Genomic DNA, 9,191 nt, shown 5'->3' with positions numbered 1-9,191 from the left:
GAGGTCAGCATTCTCGGCCAAAACATAGTCGGTGATCTTGGACCACCACGTGTCGCTGCCTGGCGCAGAGTAAACCCACCCCGGGGCCCTGAAGTCCTTCGGGGGAAAGCTTCCACCGACTCGGAAGAAGCGGTGACGGAAAGTCTCCGCCACCGCTGTCGATTCCCCCACGGGCGGTTCAGCAGACACTAAGCCAGGGCGCAGACCCGTCACGCGCTTACATGAGCTCTCCACTCCATACCCAGCCGTAGAACCCGTAAAGACGCCACAAGTGACCCCGTCCTGAGTGGGGGTCAAATCCCAGTTCATCGTCCGAGGAATCGCGAGGGACCGCAGCTCAACAATCGAAAACCCTCTCGGCATGCTGGGGAGGTAATAATGGGTCCCCTCTACCGTGCGGAACCACCGGCTCTCTTTGAGCAACAGGGCAGAAGGGTCGGTCATGGAGTCGCCGAACAGAAATTGAGGTTTCGGCAGCTCTGCCCTGGCCTCATCTGTCAGCGCCGCATTGGTCGTCAGCTCGCGCAGGGTCAAGTGATGACCATCCGTGACCCTCTGTACCAGACCATGCAGCTTATCAGCAGTGAACAAGGGTACTGGAGCCAACGAGGGAAAACGAGAAGGGGCCGTGTAGCTCTTAGCCCCGACGTGGCCAACGGCCACACCCTCCGGGAAAGCCTCATCAGGGAAGGTCGCTGCAACAAGAAATAGAAAGTCAATTGAGACAAAATCCGCTGTAGAGGTGAAATCGCCCATCGAACATAGGAAGGCGAAATCGCCTATCGAAAGGGGGAACCCACTTCGAACGAGGTCTGTCCCTACGGACTACACTCCCCTCTAATGGGAAGGGCCGAACTCGCCTTACGAAAAAGGGGTTCGTCTCCTCCCCACTGGAGAATTCGCCCGCGGGGACAGTACTCATCCTCTAAAGGCAAAATAGGGCAAACTTTGCCCCAAATCGGGGAAATAAGCAACACTCATCTCCCTAAATCCGACGCCTAAGGCCTGCAAGGGATCGCCCAACGAATCCATCAACGTACCTGGGCACGACTCCAGAGCACCAGCAGGCATGCCGGCAGAGAGACGGTCGGAGTAACGTCCGGGACCTGCACCCCTCACTTTGCACCTCTTAGGTTTCGGAGCCATTGTAAGAGGAAGCGGGAATTCTTTCCTTGGATGTTCCCTTTCGAGATTTGAAAGCACGGTAAATCCCAATGGAGGAAAACGGCTGATTTAGAAGGGCGGAGTTGCCCACGTGACCACGACTGCCCTCGAAAGGCGAAAACCCTAACGGACAGGAAACGGGGCCACGATCAAATTCGACGGCCCAGATCACCCTCAGTGCATCGAAGGGACCGAGATTAGCGTTGGAATCCGACGGTTGAGTCCGAGAACCACGGCCACGATACGTCGCAGGGCGAAACGCACGAGGATCGTGCTGTCAAGTCACGATCGCCACGATCCAATGTCTTAGCTGGGAAGCACGAGGCTCTGTCAGCAGACGCGTGGCTCATCTCTCGTCAGATCCGGTTCCGCCTACAAAAGGAAGGGTTTCGCCTGCAAATACTGGGCATAACCCCACGAGTCGCGCGAGAATTGGCTCTCAAAAATTAATTTCGCCTTGACGATGCATTCGCCCTCAAAGGTAAAATTACGAACAAAGCCAAAAGAATGACCTTGCTTAAACGGTTGAAACCCACGCCCCAGATGGCTAAGGGTTAGAGCAGAAATCTTAGCATTAAGCCTAAGAGAAACTGTTCGACAACTCATCATACTGAGGAGAATAGTATGGCTAGCCCGATTCAAACGGTAATCGGTAAAGGCACATCAAACCCGTTGATAGCTGAGGGTTTGCTAAAAATCCTAAGAGAAATCGAAGGCACTTGCTTCGCCAACAGTTTCTTCATTCAAAGTGTTCCAGACCACACGCAAGCCAGTTTAGGTCCGAAAACTTTGAAGGGGGTCTTGTAGACGGTAAAAAATACCTCTATGGGTCTACAGGGAATTTGTCTACGAGAAGAGTTCGCACGCCCAGTTCTCTGACACGGACCTAAACCGCGTAGACGTCGACTGTGCTCAAATCCAGGTTCGCCTAACGGTCGACTCGCCAGCATGAGTCAGGAGCGATCAGGATGGCGGAAATTTGCTCTTCGCTCAACTCGCCTGCCCGAGTTCGGAGTCGAATCCGCCAGCAAGCCCCAAAACCGTCAGTACAGCTGGGTATCCACTACCCCACGTGCTGAGGTGGGCCTTCCCACCTCTCTCGACCCAAAGGGAGAGAGAGCACAGTACCCCAGGGCCGTCAAAACGGCCGCCCACAGTGCGCACAGCGCGAAGGAGCTGGACAGGTGTCGAGTCAACCTGAGCATTCATAAATGCGACTCACCTCGGCTGTCTGAGTCTGGAGCTGGGTCCGCCGGCACTCGGCAAGCTGGCTAGACTCACTCGAGTACTGTACACCTACTTCACCGCCTCTCCTGACCGGAAAGGAGAAAGCGTCGTGCTCAAAGCACGCCGGGCGGTCACGCACAGTACTGGTGATCGGACAGACGCCTCATCGATCTGCGGACTCATAAATGCGGTTCATTAATGCTGGTCAAATCCACTCGGATAGTAGTCGTTTGTTGCCTCACATACAAGAATGGGCCTTCCCATCGTAGGTGACAGGACATAAAGCACAATCCCTGGAATGACCGATCATGGTTTCGAGGAACAGCTAGACGTCTCTGAAGAAGATGTGGTCACATCCCACAATTCAAGGAGGAGTCAAGTTGTCCTTCTCCCATTTAAAAGCCTCTTCCGGCACACTGGAGAGGAGGTCGCAAAACTTAGGAAAAAGAGTTGAGACCAAGCTCTCTGCACAACTTTCTTTGCATTGCAGCACTACTGCTTAGTTCCGAGCTCCGATCGCCGGCGAACTAAACAGACCCGAACTCTCTCAAGTTGAGCTTCTACTGCGAACTGAAGCTCTCCAGCAACCTCATTCGAACGGTCCAAGGGAAGCAGACTCGACACGAGCATCGAGCGAAGCATCCTGTAGCCACCTAAAAGTCCCCACACAAAACAAAGAGGGCCTTCCCTCTGCTTCTGTTGTAACTATTTGATCATTAGTTTGTAATAAGCTTTCTTATAAATACAAACGAAACTCCCTTTTTTCGGGAAATCAAATATTCACCCTACAGAAGATGGCGACCACAGTGGGAGAAGCTGTTTCATCGAGTGAAATGGTGGTGGCTCAGTTTGATGAGGTTGCTGTAGGGACGACAGTGGAGTCCCTAGAAATTGAGTTCGACCAGGCCAAGTACGAAGAGTACTTGTCCTCCTCCTCCTCTGGTGGCGATGCGTCCCGCAAACGTCACAGAGTCGTGCGTCGAGGCCGACCTCAGACGGTCAAAGCCTCTGCACCTACGGGTTCTACCCGAGTCTCATCGGAAGAACCCGTTCCCTCACAATCGATCAACGCCAAGCCGGGGGTCGAGCGCAAAGGGCAAGGGTCTGCCAAATGGGTCGCCAAGCGATCCCCGCAGACACCTACCCCGAAGGGAACGCCGGTTCACTCCGGCACAAACCACGCTGCCACAGCTCGCGGTGACGTTCTCCCCGTTGGGAGAACTAACCAACAGCGGCGGCAGGAACTCGTCAGACAGGAGGTCCAAACCTCCGTTCCTCATAACGGCCTGAGCCATCATACGGGCCCGAGGAACGCTAGGCGAGAAGGCAAACTGCCCGACATTGGGAGGCCCTCCAAGTCAGGAGCGCCAACTGAGGAAGGCAGAGCCGCCCGCTCGGGAAGACTTCGCTTCTCAGGTCATATCCCTGATGCGAATAACTCACTCCCAAGGAGTGAGCCTACCCGAGTAGGCGAATCCTCGAAGGCTGGCGAGCCTCGTCATAACCATTTGACGGATAAACGTAAAGGTAGAGAAGTAGGCGAGTCCTCGCGAACCCGTTCTTCCAGGCGAAGGGGTGAAACCCGCCCACGTACTGGAGCTCGCTCAAACGCGAAGACTCGCCAGTCAAGGCGAGATCGCTCGACTCCAGCACCAAAGCATTCCATCCAACGCGCACCAGAGGGCGCACCCAAAAACCTCTCGTCGACTCACCAGAGCGACTCTTCTGAGGCCGGGGGTTGTCACCAACCGCCCGTAGAAGACCTCAGAGAATATTTAACTCGCAAACGCACTATCCATGAGGCGAATCCTCAGTGCCACTGCGAGAGACTCATCCACACGGTCCTCGCCGACTGTCAATGCGTCGGAACGGCGAGACCTTCGGTGTTTGGGAGACTGTCCCAACAGTCCTCTCGACCAAGGCCCTCCCGTCAAAGGCGCCGTCACCAAAAAAGACGCGCTGCCGATGACTTGGAACTCTCATCCGCCACGGTTAACATGACGGATAAAGGGAAGGCAGTACTCTCCGACTCGCCAGACTCGGATTCCGCCCTAAGACCTAACACTCGGTCCGCTCGACGCCGGCAGGAAGGCATATTCCAGCGAACCCGTAGTCGCCGGGGGGTAAGTATTGGGTTTGACTATTCCAACCTAATACCTCCCTCCTGCGGCGAAGATGAGGACCATTCGGCCGCTGCCACATCTCAGACCTCGCGCTCAAGCCAAGACGCGCAGGCGAGGGCACACATGACCGATACCAACCACGAGCAGACAATGGCTCAAAAGTTGGAGGAACAGCAGGCGACCATCGACTCTCTAAGAGAGATGATGGAACAACTGCTGAACAAGAAGAAAAAGAAGAAAAGGGCCCAACGCCCCTTACCCCGGCAAACTAGAGACAGGGAGTGGGTACCTCCCCTCCGTCCCGTGTCTGAGGCGGAGGATAATCAACATTCCGATTATTCCTCCAAGACATCAATAGGAACGTCGCACACTGCGGATAGCACCCGTGACAAGAGGTTCGATGAATTCCAAGACCAGCTGAACGCGCTGAAGCTTCAGCAAAATATGAACAAGCTGGGGGTGGTACGTCCCTACCCCACGGAATGGGACACGGTCCCATACCCAGCGAAGTTCAAACCCATCAGCTTGTTACAGTTTGATGGCAAGGGGTCACCCTCGCAGCACATCTATTATTTTATGGCGCAAACCGGATTCCTTACCGGGAATGACGCCATTCTCACTCGACTGTTCATAGGTACCCTCAAGGGGGTGGCCTTTGAATGGTTCCGCAAATTGGAGCCCGGCTCTATCAAGGCGTGGGCCGACGTTGAAAAGCTTTTCCTCGCCCGCTTCTTCGACGACGACACCGAGGTGTCAATGGCCACTCTCCTTGCTGAGAAGCAACGGAAGTCGGAATCGGTCAATGACTTCGTGAAGAGATTTCGGAACCGATCAGTCCACTGTCGGGACCAAGTTTCCGAGGCGACACTGATCGAGATGTGCCGCAACAACCTGTCGATCCATATCTTGTCCAAGATAGGGGCGGTAGAGACCCGGACTTGGAAGGAGCTTGTTCGCCAAGGTGAGCAAGTCGAAAATATGATCAAGAGGCTGGAGGCCGAAGAGCCGCAGTCCAAAAAGGGAGCAGCAGAGCCGGCTGCGCCAAAGAACCCTCCCCGATCGAAGGGAAAAGAGGCTATGGCCGTAGACTCTGCCGCGGCGCCAAAGTTCGTTCAAAAGCCGAAACCCAGGCAATTTGAACCGCGCCCCCAGCGGCAATATGATTTCAAAGAAGACCAGGTGGTAGCTACCTTCGACACTCTACTCAAGAGTGGGCGGATTAAGTTACCGGAAGCCACCAAGCCTGAAGAGGCAGACAAAACCGGTGACCCAAGTTACTGTGCATATCACAGATTCCTTGGGCATCACACAACCAAATGCTACGTCCTCAAGGACAAACTCCAGGCCCTCTACGACGCGGGGGTCTTGAAGAAAGAGAAGGTCCAAAAGCAGGTGACGGCGAACATGGTCACTTTGAGCTTTGGGACGGGTCTCCCAGAGGTTCAAGCTCCGGCGGGGATAATTCCTATCCCCAAGGCGATTTTGAAGATCACTAACGACGATCCTCACAACCAGCGGGAGAAGGGTTTGGTTCCACAAACTCTGCCATCAGGGCAAGTGATGTGGGTCCATCCGGACCTCCTCGACGACGAGCAGTGGACCGCACAGCCTTCCAAGGAGGCTAAGAGGAAATATTGCAACGTTGTCACCGCCATCCTGGATACAGACGACGCGGCGATGACTGCCTTAACCGACTCTGAAGAAGACACCAACGTCTTCGCCACGAGAGCCGGAAAGGAGTTTGCAAAACAATATCCCGCGAGGACGGAAAACCCAGCAGGACCTCCCGCGAGGCCGGCCGCAGCAGTCCCTCCCAATCCGGATGAGCCAAGTTCAAGCCGCCAGCCTTACCGGTTCAACGTGCTCGCGCAATTGAAAAGCATACCCGCGCGAATCACCGTGTACGACCTCCTCCGGTTGTCTAGGCCTACCCGGGAAGCCTTACAAGAGGCGTTGGCTGACGCAGAGGCGTTCTCGACCCATTTCTCGAAAGAAACGGAGATCGAACAGGGCTGTACAACTTGCTGCCAAGTCTCCGAGAGACAGATCCCCTGCATCACTTTCACCCCCGAGGACATGCTCATCAAGAACACGTCCCACGACCGGCCGCTGTACTTCACGGGATACGTCGGCTCGGCGAAAGTGGAGCGGATCCAGGTTGACCCGGGGTCCGCGCTGAGCATCGTGCCCCTGAAGCTAATCAAGCATTTGGGGATACCGTCGAAGCGCCTAGCCTCGACCTCGACTACCATCTTCGGCTTCAACGCCACTGGGACTCGGCCACTCGGCAAAATCCGCCTGAAATGTCGGATAGGCGACATGAAGACAGAGGTGACGTGCTACGTTATCGATGCTGAACCCTCCTACAACATACTCCTGGGGCGTCCGTGGATTCATGGCAACCGGATCGTTCCATCCACACTACACCAATGTTTGAAGTATGTGGACGACTACGAGCGAGTAAGAACGGTAGTGGCCGACAAACATCCCTTTAAAGGGGTCGAGAACTACTTCGCGGATTCTCTGCTGTACCAGGACCCCGAACAGCCACCAGTGGAAGAACTGGAGAGTGGTAATGAGGCGGACAGCGAGCCTGAATACGGTGACAGCTTAATTCTGAACGACTTTGAGTCGATTGTAATTGGTTATGAGAGTTACCATGTAACTAACGCCGTTCAGGCAGAGAAGCTTATCATGAATGAAAAATCCGACCTTGCTTATTTGTCGTCTTGCTCCTCGTCCGAAGATGACGCACCTAATAACCTATGGTCGACACTCTACAGTGAGTCTTCTCTACACTTGCCGGTATGTTCGTCATACGTCTTCAAGACGCGACTGATCGAGCCATCGCGAGCTGTATTCGTCGTGCCAGCACGGAAGAGGTATCGAAAAGACATCATCTTCGGTCGAATCGATAATCCCCTGCGCACGCTATGGGACGAATCTGAGGACGAAGACCCAGCGCCCCAGTTCTCGCAATACAGTCGAGTGGCGAAACGCATAATGAGCAACATGGGGTACGACCTCACTCGCTCAGAGGGCCTGAATTACGGCCGAGGGCGCAAGACGGTCATCAAACCCGCCTACGTCCCCAAAGGGAAGCCCTCAAATTACTTCAACAGGACTAGGAGAGGCTTAGGCTACTCCTCCTCCTCATCGGAGTGTTGTTTTTACGTCGACGAAGATTCCGATTTCGCATGTTCAGGGGATCAGTCGTCAACAACCTCGGCCTGGGACTCCGACGTCAGCGTAAGGGATCTGTTCGATGGCCTTACAGTCAACATGGCTACAGTAGACCCCGCCGAAATGGCGAGGGACGAACAACTTCCACTTTACGATGAGACATGGGATCGCCATGTTAATGCCCAGTGGAACAGTCGCTTCGAATAGCGCGAACCACCAACTGAAGACGAAGTCCTCTAGGTGAACATGGGTACCGAGGCGAATCCCAAACCCATATTCATCAGCGGCAGTCTGCCTCCTCAAGAAAAAGAGGATCTCATCGCCCTCATACGGGAATACATTGACGTCTTCGCCTGGAATTACGAGGATATGCCTGGTCTGGATCCGCGGGTCGCCACGCATCGCCTCAACATCAGCCCTGACGCCAAGCCAGTCAAACAACAGCAGAGGCGGTTTCGCCCCCAAATCATGGAGGCGATCGAATCTGAAGTAAAGAAGCTGATCGAATCCGGCTTCATCAGAGAGGAGCAACACCCCGACTGGGTGGCGAATATTGTTCCAGTCTTGAAGAAGAACGGCAAGATCCGCATCTGCATCGACTTTAGGAACCTCAACGCCGCGTGCCCTAAAGACGAATTCCCTCTGCCCATCACGGATGTCATCATTGACAATACGTGCGGATTCGAGAGGATGTCCTTCATGGACGGCTTCTCGGGGTACAACCAAATCAAAATGCACCCCGAAGACGAGAAGCACACTGCATTCAGGACCCCCATGGGGGTGTACTGCTATACCGTCATGCCGTTCGGACTCAAGAACGCTGGCGCAACCTACCAACGAGCCATGAGCATGATCTTTCGAGATCATTTGCGAAAGACGGTCGAATGCTATGTGGACGACTTGGTCGTGAAGAGCCGCCATAAGGAGGATCACCTCCAAGACTTGAAGGCTATGTTCGAACTCATGAGGACTCATCAGCTCAAGATGAATCCTACCAAGTCATTCTTGGGAATGTCTAGCGGTAAATTCCTCGGTTTCGTCGTCACGACGAAAGGGATCCGAATTGATCCAGACAAGGTGCGGGCTATTCAAGAGCTCCAACCGCCCCGAAATCTTAAAGAACTGAGAGGCCTTCAAGGACGACTGGCTTATATCCGAAGATTCATCTCGAATCTCTCGGGCAAGTGCCAACCCTTCTCTAAGCTGATGAAGAAAGGTACCTCCTTCGTCTGGGATGAGCCATGCCAAAAGGCTTTTGAGGAGATCAAAGCTTATCTCTCAAATCCGCCTGTCCTTGCGGCGCCAATCTCAGGAAGGCCATTCCTCATATACATACGGGCTATGGAACATTCTCTGGGTGCCCTCTTGGCTCAGAACGATGATACAGGCCACGAGCAGGGCATCTACTACCTGAGCAGAACCTTACAGGGCGCCGAGCAACGGTACCCGATGGTCGAGAAGGAATGCCTAGCCTTGGTGTTCGCTATCCAAAAG

This window comes from Asparagus officinalis, chromosome 1 (genome assembly GCF_001876935.1).
Source record: "Asparagus officinalis chromosome 1, Aspof.V1, whole genome shotgun sequence".
Classification (NCBI taxonomy): domain Eukaryota; kingdom Viridiplantae; phylum Streptophyta; class Magnoliopsida; order Asparagales; family Asparagaceae; genus Asparagus; species Asparagus officinalis.
This window is presented reverse-complemented; position numbering follows the sequence as displayed.